The 13,565-nt window shown below is 46.6% G+C and overlaps 1 protein-coding gene across 2 annotated transcripts in view; it reads right to left on the minus strand.

The window, feature by feature from the left end:
- The window catches only part of STAT1 (signal transducer and activator of transcription 1), a 1,065,817-nt gene that overhangs the window by 936,720 nt on the left and 115,532 nt on the right, over positions 1-13,565 (minus strand). The gene's annotated exons all lie outside the window — the stretch shown is intronic.

Here is a 13,565-nt window from a genome sequence, read left to right on the forward strand (position 1 = left end):
TGTAAATCACGTATCTGTTTAGGGTCTTTAGATTTATTATAGCCCTGAAGGTGCCATTTGTTTTTGTTTTTTACCAGAAATATGGGAGAGTAGAACCCTTTCTTCTGTTCCCTGACCGGTACCGGAATAATGGCTCTTTTCTCCAGGAGAAGCAATATTTGCTGGTCCATTGCTTCCTGATTTTTTCCCCTGAGTCTTGAGTCTTCCATATAACGGTCTGGGGGTATGCTGGTTAATTCCAGACAGTAGCCTTCTTTTATGACCCCCAGTACCCAAGTGGAGGCCTGAATTCTTACCCAAGCTGAATAAAAATGCATTAGCCTTCCCCCTACCGCTCTTCTGGCGTCATTGGGAAGTAGCTGTCCGGGAAGACTTTTCGGGATTAAACAGGAAGCGCTTTCCTCTTCCTTTGGATGACTACCAGGGCGCCCCTGATTATTTTTTCTTTTGATCAGGCCTACTACGTCTCTGGGGCCGAAAGGAACGTCTCTGATGGAAGAACTTTGATTCCGTGGGAAAGCCTTTTTTCCTATCCGATGCTTTCTCTAATATATCATGGAGTGCCGTGCCAAACACTCTATCCCCTTCGCAAGGTAGGGCACATAATTTTTTTTATTTTTTTTTAAAGGCTTTATTTATAAATTTTAAATCGTTGTTATAGACAAACAAAAACCACCGGGGACATACCCGGTAAGAGTTAGCAATGAACATACATACCCATCAGACAATGTCTCAAAGGGCTACAATACTATGGGAACAATATGGACACGATAAATTCCCAAATATAAGATCATATGAGTGAATACCCTATTAACCATAGTCAAATTGAATTACTCACAGCATCTGATTCCATACATACACACACATACACACCGACAGTGACACGGTCTCGAACTGAAACATTCCACTTCACAACTCAACCGTATTGGCGTTAATCCATACCCCCCAGATCTTCTCAAATTTCTCTGGAATGCCCCTGGCCTCATAGGTAAGCTGATACAGAGACAATGTACTATTAATCAAAGTAATCCAATGAGAGATCGCTGGTTGTTTAGGAGGCTTCCAGTTCAGCAGGATGGATTTCCTAGCATAAAATAATAGTAACCTGTAAAGGATTCTCATGCACTTGGTCGGAATAATCTCATTAACCAAACCCAGCAAACAAACCTCAGGCGTTACTACCGCTGGGAATCCTAATTTGGTGTCAAAAAAGGCATGTACATCAGCCCAAAATTTAGCTATAATGGGACACTCCCAGACCATGTGCATGAGTGTACATTTAGCGGCGTTACATCGGGTACATGAGTCAGAGGAAAGCTTCCGCATATGCCTTAACCGTACCGGAGTATAATACACTCTATGTAACCATTTTGCCTGAATCAGCTGATCCCGTGCACAGATCAGCATCCCCCTCCAGGAGGAAATCAGTTCTTTTTCATGATGAGATGCTAAACTAGGAATATCCGCACGCCACTTGCCAAACGCTTTTGCAATCAGGGAGGGGCGAGCCGATATAAGGAACCCATACAACTCAGAGACCATCTTAGTCTGCTGGACTCGCCTAACAATTTTCTCAACAGGACTAAATTCTATTCTCAGTGGGCCAGGCCCAAATTGGGCGTTACAGGCGTGCCTCAATTGAAAGAATTTAAACAGGGAGGATCGCTGCGACCCACACTCCGCCTGTAGGGACGAGAATGGTTTAAAGTATCCCTCCTCATACAACTGAGTGAGGTATTTGACACCACGCTGCGGCCAGAATTCAAAATCTGGCAGTGATACTAATTCTGACAATAAAGGGTTTCTCCATAACGGTAGGACAGGAGACCATAGGACTCCCAGGTCGTCGTCCTCATTTCTCACCCCCGCAAAAGAGCTTCATGCCTTCAACACACTAGTCATGAGCGACGTTCGGTGCCGCAGTGGATACTGCCTGTCCCTGTACACTAAATTAGTCATGGCTTCATAAGAACCCATCAATGCGGCTTCTAACACTACAGCGGGATTACTAGGGTCTGCCTGAACCCACCATGCAACATAGTTTAATTGCGCCGCTATATAATACAAGTACCGATCAGAGAGTTTCCCTAGCTATGCGTGGGGCCGACTTGTTCCACAAAAAGGTTGTCAACATAGAATCCATATTCTTACAGTGCGATTTAGGAATTACAACAGGGGCCACCCTGTAAATATATAATAATTTGGGTAACAAGACCATCTTAAAAACATTTATACGGCCAAACAAGGATAATGGTAAGGCCTCCCATGCCTTCAGCCTCCGCTGGACATATTGCACAACCGGGCCCAGGTTAAGGGCAGCAAAGCACGACACATCTTTGTGAATAACTATTCCTAGGTACGTAAAGCGATCCACTACCTGAAGGGACGAAGACGGGGATATACTCTGAGAAGACACATCATCCACTAAGTATAATGCCGACTTAGCCCAATTCACACGTAGACCTGAATAGGAACCGTATGAGTTGACTAAATCCAAAAGGTTCTCCAAGGAAGGACCCACATCTCCCAAATATATCAGCATGTCGTCAGCATATAATGAAATCTTCTCAGAGATGCCCGCTACCTCCCAACCCCTAATCCCAGCATTGCCACCGATACTGATAGAAAGGGGTTCCATAATCAACGCAAATAAAAGAGGGGACAACGGGCACCCCTGTCTAGTACCCCTCCCTAACGGGAATGGCTGAGATAGGTAACCGTTCACCCTTACCCGGGCCGTTGGATGCATGTACAACAAGTGAACCCACCGCAGAAAATTTTGGGGGATCCCTAGTTTCGCCATGACCGCCCACATAAACTGACATTCGACAGAATCGAACGCCTTTTCATTATCTAGTGATGCTATCGCTCTATTACCTGCGTTATCATGCTTCACCTGCAAGTTCTTAAAAAGACGCCGAAGATTTATGTCCGTGGTTTTCCCAGGCATAAAACCCGACTGATCCACTCCAACTATAGAAAGTATAACAGCCGACAATCGAGTAGCCAACAACTTAGCTAAAATCTTAGCATCAGAATTAATTAGCGATATCGGCCTATAAGAGCTGCATTGGTCCAGAGGCTTCCCAGGTTTGTGGATCACTACTATAGTAGCTTCCCGAAATGATGTCAGCAATTCTCCTGTTTCGAACGGATGCGCGAACATATTACAGTCTCGAACTCCCATCCTTAATTTGAAAAGCATACCATTCCACTGGAAAGCCATCCGGACCAGGAGCCTTACCCCCTGACATAGATGAAATTGCCGTCTAGATCTCTTGTTGCATTATGGGCGCATCTAACGTCTGCTGATCCGAACGAGACAGCTGTGGCAAGGGAATGGCATCTAAAAACCGCAAGGTATCCTCAGGAAACTTAGCGGCTCTGGAGGCATAAAGGGCCGAGTAATATGTAACAAATTGGGCACTAATATCCTCCGGTGATGTGCATAACTCCCCTGCATCACTCCGAATGCCCGCCACCACCGCTTGCGGTGTTTCCACTCTAGCAAGATACGCTAATGCCTTCCCGCTCTTATCTCCTTCCGCGAAACAATTCTGTTTCAGGGACAGTAGACGTTTCTGCGTATATTCAGTTAAATGCAAGACATACTGTCTCTGCATGGAGAGCCATTCGGACTGATGAACTGGCGTGGGGTCATCCACATATTCTTTTTCAGCTATCGCTAGTTTCTCCTCCAGCTTCACTCTAGTGACAGCTAGTTCTAGTCTGTGGGCTGCTACTGCCGCTATTACAATCCCCTTCAACACAGCCTTAGACGCATCCCATTCCACCAAAGGATTAGAGGATCCCTCATTCTCTGCCCAAAATGTCGAAATGCCCTCAACACAAGCTACCCGCACCGGAAGGACCTCCAGCCATTTGGGATTAAGTCTCCAGACAGGGCGTGGCCTACCAACCGGAAGCCTAAGCACTACCTGCAGGGGGGCATTATCAGAGATTCCCCTTGGCAAGTATTCTGCCTCCCTCACCCACTGAATGCCCACCTGGTTCGCAAAGGCCAGATCAATGCGAGACATAGAATGAATTGAGGCTGAATGACAGGAATACTGTCTGGCCATAGGATGGAGTCCTCTCCAAATCTCATATAAGTTATTCGCCTGTGCCCAATATTGGAGCGTCGGCACATGTCTAGCAGTCGGTCAAAGCCTGTCCAGCTGGGCATCCAGTGTAGCGTTAAAATCCCCTAGCATGAAAAGGGGGACCACCGGAAGAACAGCTACTTGAGTCATAATATGGTCTAACAATTCCCTCGCAAACGGCGGCAGTACATATACGGCAACCAGTATAACCCCATGACCCCAGATAGTGGCCTGCAGTAGGACATATTTCCCTGACGGATCAATGTGCACGGAGATCAGCTGAAAGGGAAGAGACTTACTGACCAGTACCGAAACTCCCCTAGTATAGTTGGAGTAAGTTGCGTGATACACAGGACCCACCCACGGCCTCTTAATAGATAGCACCCTTCGTCCCCGAAGATGAGTTTCCTGAAAAACAAGAATATCCGGCTTATACTTTTTAACATAATTAAACACCAAAGCTCTTTTGATCCTATCATTCAGACCTCTCACATTCCAGGAGATTATCTTACATCCCGCCATTCTGTCCGGAGATACATGGACCAATCAATACCCGTGTCACTGTCGCACACACACACACACACACGTACAAGACAAGTTGAACAATGAACATACCCATGCCTACCCCACCCTGCCTAGACTTCCCCAACCTGTGTAAGCTCCTGGAGCCCTAAACTTGACAAACTAACGTAGGTCTATCTTGAGTACTCAGAACTCGTTAACAGAAAATCAATATAGCAATTGTTCACTACAGGTACATCACCTTGAACGGAGCTCACCCCTGATAGTAGTAAGCTATTAAATTGCAACATATAATCCTGCCTGCCTCAGCCTAGGAGCTAACTGAAAAACAATGCCCCCCAGTTCAGGCAGAATAAACTCTTGACGCCAACAGTGTAATCTTCTCCGTCGCAGCCATCATCCCGGGTGCGTATGATCAAGCCAGTCCATGGCCTCCTCTGGCGTTTGAAAAAAAATTGGCACGGTCACCCTCCTGGATCCGCAATCTGGACGGATATATCATGGCGTACTTCAGCCCCAACTCACGGAGGCGAGCTTGAACTGCAGCAAACTGGCGACGTTGCTTCTGGACTTCCGCCGTGAAGTCGGGATAGAAGGAAATCCTGGTGTTATCCACTTGAATATCTTTCTTGCGTCTGGCTGCTGCTAATATAGCGTCTCGATCCCTGTAATTCAGGAGCCGCATTATAAAAGGTCTAGGAGCGGCACCCGGCGGCAAGGGTCTGGTTGGAATCCTGTGCGCCCTCTCAACCACAAAGCTTGTAGACAAATCAATGGGAGACAAAACAGATCGGATCAGCTGTTCAGCATAGCTTTCAGGAGAGGAACCCTCTATTCTCTCGGGCAGTCCCAGGATCCTCACATTATTTCTCCTATTGCGATTTTCCGCATCTTCCACCCTGGCAAGCAGGGTCTTCACTTGATGCTGTAAGGTTCTGGTCGTTGCGGTAGTCGCATTCGCAGAGTCTTCCACCTCTCCCAAGCGGCGCTCCACCTCACTGGCCCGCTCTCTCATCTTTTCCATATCATGACGAAGGCAATTAACATCGCTTTGCAGATGATCAATTTTAGCAGTCAATGTCGCCTGACACTTCGCTATTGCCGCCATTATCTTATCCACAGGGGACTATGAGGCCCCAGAGACATGCAGCTCCATATCAGTTTGACTAGTACCGTCCACAAATTCTTTTGCAGATGTAGAGCAAGCGAGAGAAGCGGTTTTGAGGCCCATCAGTTTAATAGAGCCTAATGGTAAAAGACACTGGAGTGTCAGACAAGGGAGACAGCTCACACACTGGCTTAAACAGCAGAGTCTCTTACAGATGAAAGTCTGCCCACCAGGAGATAGATAGATAAAATATGGGATTAGCAGCTAAAGCTTCGGTGTTGCCCTTAAAGAGAGAGGGCTATAGGGAATCCACATAACAGGAGCACTCTCCCCAGCCAAGCTCCTTCTGCAGCCACCGGCGTTCAGCCACGTGCGCTCCTTTCCCTGCAGCAAGATGGCGGGCGTCACACTCCACACTGCCCAGCAAAGCTCCCGGTAAGAGGCCCGAGGCAAGTATTCAGCGGTAGCTTACAGCGACTCCGCAGCTCACTCCAGCGCCTAACACGGACGGCTTCCGGCTCCCTGCTGCTGCGTCCTGCCGGGGGACACCGCTCCTCACCTCCCCAAGATGGCCGTCCTCCGCTACCCCGAGAGGAAGGTAGGGAAAGTCACACTCCCCGTTCCACAGGAAATGCAGTCTGTGCTCTGGGGTACTCCTGTACTCCAGGGGAGAATAACAGAGCAGGCTGAGGTGGATAAAACACAGGGTACACTGGCAATTTCAGGATATTAGCAGGATGGCAGGGGGAGCTCCACAGGGATGTGTCCTCACTCCATGCCCAGCAGACCAACCAAATGGCTCTACGGGAGGTCTTGGACAAGGCCGCTGTTCTGGCTGACAGTTTTACTATGTCAGCAGAAGCATCCGCCATAAAGTTTGCGGCCTGTTTCAACACGGGGATAGAGGCTAGAATATCTTCTCTTGGGGTGCCTGCCTCAAAGTGTTCTTCCAACTGACCTAACCATAAGGACAAGGTTCTGGCCGTATAAGTCGCCGAAATTCCGGGTCTTCGAATCGCAGAAGAGGACTCCCATGTCTTTTTAAGTAAACTCTCACATTTTTTGTCTATTGGGTCTTTGAGTAAGCCCAAATCCTCAAAGGGCAGTGCCGTCTTAGAGATTCTTGCTACGGGTGCGTCCACCTTAGGGGTCTTATTCTAGGTGGACGAATCCTCTTCCGAAAAGGGATATTTTCTTTTAAAAATCCTTGATGCTGCCTGTCGTTTCTCGGGATCTTTCCATTCATTAAGGATTAAGGTCTTAATACTGCTGTGGACCGGAAAGACGCGTTTTTTCTTGTCCTCCAAACCTGCGAACAGCTGGTCCTGCACTGATAGCGGTTCCTTAGGTTCCTCTAAATTAATTGTAGCCCGGATGTTTTTTAGTAATGAATCTGTTTCTTCAATAGAACAGAGAGGCTTTCTATAGACGTCGCCAGAGATAGACGCGTCTGAGTCGGCAGTGACTTCCCCTTCGTCCACGTCCGAATCTTGCTCAATAATGGAAGAGCTTGACGTAGAGGGTTTTGGCGGAACAGTAGTCATTTTTGCTTCTGAGACTCTCAATAAATGAAGGGGATTCATCTGAAACCACTTTATCACAGTACTTTTGACATAAGGTCTTGTGAGAACTAGAAAGCGCTTTTTTGCAGATAGGACACTTCTTTTTGCTAGACGGTTCCTTCTTTGAGGCGTCTCTCCCCTATGAGACACAATTTAAGTGCCATAGTAAGAAACTGAGGGATATTATTTTTTAAGAAAACCGCCACCAAAGAGAAGTGTAGGGGGAGTCAAGGAGATTACACTTGAGTGTCCCTATAAACCAAAGCAATAGAAATAGGGAGGAGGCTTACCGGGCTTGAGGGCCTGGGAGCATCATTGGATTTTTCAGGGGCCTCGGATCCAGATTGCAGGGACATGCAGCCGAAGACAGAGCTTTGATGGCTGCTTGAGACGCCGGCAGCCCGCTCTGCATTTGAACTTACTGGTTCCAGGTTCGTCATAGCCCCGCCCCCGTGCGTGCCGCCGTAACTTTGCCCAATCAGCACGGCGCACGTAGGAGTCACATGGGAGCGTCACTTTAGGCCAGGAATTGCCCCCTGCTGCCCAGAAATCTGCCGGTCCGGAGTCCAGGACACGGAAGAAAGAAGCCCGGGGTCACCAGCGTCCGCCGGATGTACACCGAGAGGAGGGAGGGATGGAACAGGCAACATCCCGCGAACTCTCCTCCTGCAACGATACCGAGCTTCTGAGGGACAGGAAACAACTGGAGAGGTAAGAGGGAGGGGGCCCTTTATTGGCTGATCTCGCTAATTGTTTCCTGTCCCTAAGAAGGCAGGCCAACCTCCAGGTAAGTGCCATTGTGGAGGCGTGGGGAAAAATACCCTTTGTATCCACCTTTTGTGAAGCCAGTCAGTAGGTTAGTAAAATCCTTAATAAACATTGGTCGATTCTCAGTACAGAACACAAAAATATTTCAGAATTTTCTACCAGACCTATAATGTCGTATAAGAGAGCTTGTAACTTAAAGGATAAATTTAATCAATCATTTTTAGCCCCTAAAAAAAAGTGGCAGTTATCCATGCCTCCACTGTGTAAATTGTAAATACATGGTGAAGGGATGTGAATTCATCCATCCAAGCACGGGGGTCTCCCACTCCCTTAAATTTTATTTGACCTGTGATTCGTGTTATGTTATTTATGTTTTATGGTGCCCATGTAAGTTATTGTAAGTGGGTGAGACCACATGCGATTTTAAATCACGCTTTAACCAGCATTGCTTCTCTATACGTAAAAAAAGGATTTGCCTGTCTCACACCATTTTGCGGGTATGGGCCATGCTGAAGGTGACCTCAAGTTCATGATCCTTGACCATGTTCCATTACCGCGAACGGGTGGTAATCGCATAAAAATGCTTAAAAAACGCGAGTCTGAATGGATCTTTAAATTACAAAACTGTCAAACCGGGGGGGTTTGAATGTAGAATATAAGCCATGGTTATTCATACGATTTCTCATTGTTTCGTCTCTGTCCGCATATGTGTTGAAGAATTTGTTCTCTTTTAATAAATATATTTGGATAATATATTTTTTTATTTTCACATATAGGAACTATGGATGGAAGGGCCTTGCTCCACAGGAGGTTGGATGCTTTTGGACACGTGTGGCTTATCCCGTGACAGTTGTGTACACATTAGACTTATATTCGAAGCGTTTCTGAATGAGTTTTTTTTAACGGCTACTTTGGATGTTCTTCACCCGCTATGGGTTTACATTGGGCGAGCAAGATGGGAGGGTAACGGCTGCCGCTGGTCCCCGCCTCCTCTGCTCGCATATTTCGGATGACAGTGCATCGCAAGATAGCACATCACCCGACAATATACCCAGGGTGATTTATCCTGAATTATACATTGCCGTTATATATTTATACATTGTTATGACGCATGTACCTGCATTATACGTTTTACTAAAGCGACTTGATATGCAACGTGTCAGGTGATGTATCACTCGGGATTATGTGATTCTTCCCTGAGTGACATCACAGACATGCAGTTTCAGTTCCGGGACGCTGTATCCATGCGGTGCAATTCGCAACATTGTATCCTCCTACCATTGAGCATGTTTGGCCCTTCTACGTCAGCACATGTACAGGTGATGATTATTCACTATTGATTGCCACTTGTGTAAAATATTATGCCATTTATGAATTAATATACCTGGACGTTTTGGCTATATGAATTTATGTATTCAATTACACTGTTTTCCGGGTATGATGCCTTTGATATATTTATATGAGATGTTTTATGGCACTTTTCTGCATATTATTATTAATTGTCACTTATGTATGATAATTTTATATGACCACATAAAAACCCACAGTTGTCTATGATGCATTGCTTGAGAATGGTCCCAGCAAGCGGACCGAAACGTCGCATGGGTGAATAAAGGATCCCACTTTCTTTTCACTAACGGACGTGCTGGATAGATAGATAGATTATATAAATATATATATATATATATATATATATATATATATATATATATATATATATATTTTGTATATATTATATATTTGTGGTCATGGCTACGGCCAAGAGATATCCGAAGAACCCTAGGGAGAGAACCCACGGGAACAACCTAATCCAGCTAGGCGTGTCTTAGCTAACTTGACTAAATGGCTTGTTGTGTGCCCTAAGCCATGATCGTGGGCCTATAAGTGGGCAAAAAGCAAGCCAAGTAGGGTAGAAAAGGAACTCGAATGGCATGTGCAAACTAATCCCCAAGCCAACTGCAAGTAGTCAGGGATCTAGAGCGAAAATTTGGGGTGTATGAGGCAAGACCAGAAGGAGATATATAACCCAAATTGTGGATGACAAGGCCAGAGACAATGCTCAATATTGCGGATACTGCCCCGAAGCGGAATGGAGGACCGGGAATACGTTGTGAAATGAATCATGAAAACCAACTGAACCTTGTAAAGTTTTGGTTCTAGTGCTAGTACTGGCAATGCCCTAGCCTCAGGAGATTGTGGGACCAAAACCTAACTGCCTAGACTAGGCAGGAATAAGGCCAAAAAGAACTATGTAGATAGTAAGAGAATCCTTGAATAGTTCCCTAGACAACAGCTATCTGCTAACCCGATTCAAAGTGGTTGGAGGGAGTCAGAGGTTAGTGCGGAAAGAAGCATACGAAGCCATATTATACAAGATTCTGTCTATGCCCTCCTATGAGTAAGGGAATGCAATTGCAATGAAGCTACCTGCGAAAATGAATTCCTGGTCATGGTAAAAAGGCAACGACTTTGCACGGGGACCTGGTTGACAAGATATGATCGACTACGGTCAGAGACTAAAATGCTCGGAGGGAATTAACCTTCTTGTTCCTCCTCTGGCAGGACCTGAACGAAGCATGAATAATTAAAGAAAGACTGCGTAAGACATGACGGGCCAAATGGTTCTTATCTGCCAACACATTCTATGTTTCTATGACAATGATGCTGTAGGGCGAACCGGACCAGTTTGCGGTCAAAACATAAAGTGAGCAATCAACATGGATTATTAGGAATTTAGGGAAGCAGGTATGTATGTGATACACACAGGCCAAATCAGCCCAGATGCACAGATGGACAATCAACCAGGCAATCAGCCCAGCAGGACTGAAAACAGTCATCGGGGCCCCCGAAGCCATGGGGCCAAAGCTGTCATCGGGGCCCCCGAAGCCATGGGGCCAAAGCTGTCATCGGGGCCCCCGAAGCCATGGGGCCAAAGCTGACATCGGGGCCCCCGAAGCCATGGGGCCAAAGCTGACATCGGGGCCCCCGAAGCCATGGGGCCAAAGCTGACATCGGGGCCCCCGAAGCCATGGGGCCAAAGCTGACATCGGGGCCCCCGAAGCCATGGGGCCAAAGCTGACATCGGGGCCCCCGAAGCCATGGGGCCAAAGCTGACATCGGGGCCCCCGAAGCCATGGGGCCAAAGCTGTCATCGAGGCCCCGGACAGAACCTTTGGTCGGACCCCTGAAGCCATGGGGCCGAAGCAACCACCAGGGGCCCATGGGGACGGGCAGCAAACCTTAAGAATTAAGGACAGCTGGGGAAAAGATTGGGGCTTAACCCGAGGGGTTTTGTAATCAACCGGGACTCGATAACCTAGAAAGACAAAGACATGGGGTAAGCTTCTTAACGAAATGAGGCTGAAAAGAACCACAAGTACTAATCTGTAAAATATAAATGACCAAAAGAAAACTTCTGAAAGGTGTGCCATGGAAAATAGTATAGAGCCATGCGTGCGAGTCTCTTATGGCGGGAGCCATGCGTGCGAGTCTCTTATGGCGGGAGCCATGCGTGCGAGTCTCTTATGGCGGGAGCCATGCGTGCGAGTCTCTTATGGCGGGAGCCATGCGTGCGAGTCTCTTATGGCGGGAGCCATGCGTGCGAGTCTCTTATGGCCGGGCGAACTACAAGTGTTAGTGCCAATCGTGAGGTCCTATAAGCGAAGAGCCACTCGTGCGAGCCTATTATGATTTTTTTTTTTTATAAACCAGCAGCACCAGAATGCCTTGGGGACTCGCATAACCATAACCCCCTCCAACAACAAACCTGGGACACTAACCCGCCTACAACCATGTCGTACCCCTAACAAACAAAACATGAAAAAGTCATGGGGCCCCCGGAGCCATGAGGCCGGATCAGTCATAGGGGCCCCCGAAGCCAAAGGGATGACGTAGCGGTGACGATAAGTAATTAAAACGTAAGCCGGACCTGATGGGATATGCAGCGACTTGAATGATTGGATTGGCCAGAAGGTGGCCTAAGGAACATGACTGGTAACAGGCGTTAAAAATATAGACATTAGTAATCCGAAGCACGTGCATACATAAAACATTAACCACCGCGAACCATGAAACGTAAACATGAAATTTAAACAGAGATGGGAGAAAAACAAGAGCCTGAGGCATTGCAAGTTCGCTAAGAGAAGTCTCTTATTGTGACAAACAAATGAACAGCTTGTGAAAACATAGCAGGAAACTTACTCCTATTGGCCCACTGACCTCCGCTGAGGAACTGTTTGGTGAACTGGGGCAGGAGACCAATCTGAGTAAATACGAACCAGAAGTAAAAAAGAAGACCAGTCTGAGTGATCATGAACCAGAATCAAACAGAAAAGTAGGCCTATGGAATGTAACAGACCACCGAGGAAAGGAACGTAAGCCCGAAAAGAACGCAGTTATGTTTGTCGGGAGAGAGGTTCCATAGCGGTGGGTGCAGACTGCCCCGGTGAAATTCTTGAGTAAAACCATGACGTAGCAATGAACAGGAGAATGCAACTTTGAGTGGGAGCAGAGTACAACACATGATGTAACAACAAATGGGTGAATGGAGCTTTGGATGTGAGTGGTACCTAAAAAACATGGTATGGGCGCAGCTCTGAGTATGGGTAGCGCATGAAAAGCATGGTATAAAGCAGACATATAAATGCAATCTGAAAGTGAGCAGAGAATTGACGTGATGCGAAGGCAGACACGTGAAAGCAGCTCTAGTATTGAATGGAGTATAGGACAAGATGTAAAAGCAGACATGCAGACGCAGCTTTGGATGTGAACGGAATATGACTTTGATGTGGCAGCAGACATGGAAAGCGGCTTTGTTGAGTGGGATATATGACCTGGTGTAGCAGTAGAAGTGTGAACACAACTCTGGGTATAAGCAGAGCATGAAATTTGGTATAACAGCAGCTCTGGTTGTGAACGGAGCATAACGTAGATGTAATAGCGACTTGAATGCAGCTCTTGAAATGGGCCTGGAAAGAACCTGTAGTAGCATAGGACGTGTGAACGCAGTTCTGGGTGCGAGTAGAGCAAACATGATATACCGATAGACGTATGAATGCAACTCTGGTCGTGGGTGGAGTGCAAAAAATGATTTCACAGCGTAGTGTGAATGCACCTCTGGGTGTGGCAGAGAATGAAATTGGTAGAATAGCAGCTCTAAATGTGAGTGGAGCATAAACATGATGTAACAGTGAACGTGAACGCCCACCCGTTGCAGATGAAATCTGTCCTGGAACCCAAAATAATTGCACCTTAGTGTAAGTTCCAAAAGATCCATAATCCATAGAAAATACCAGCAAAAGAAAAATGGAAGAAAGATATTGATGGCATCTCAGATGAGAAATGGGAAGATATTTTGATAAATCGGCCCTTGGTTTCAATAAAGGCCTCACACGAGGTCTCTCAGTTTTTTCTTATCCATTGGTTACATCGAACACCTTTAATATTAAAAAAAAAATGGGTGTAAGAATAACAGATGAATGTCCACGATGTGGTGAAGTATGT

Source organism: Bufo gargarizans, chromosome 8 (genome assembly GCF_014858855.1).
Source record: "Bufo gargarizans isolate SCDJY-AF-19 chromosome 8, ASM1485885v1, whole genome shotgun sequence".
NCBI classification, from domain to species: Eukaryota; Metazoa; Chordata; class Amphibia; order Anura; family Bufonidae; genus Bufo; species Bufo gargarizans.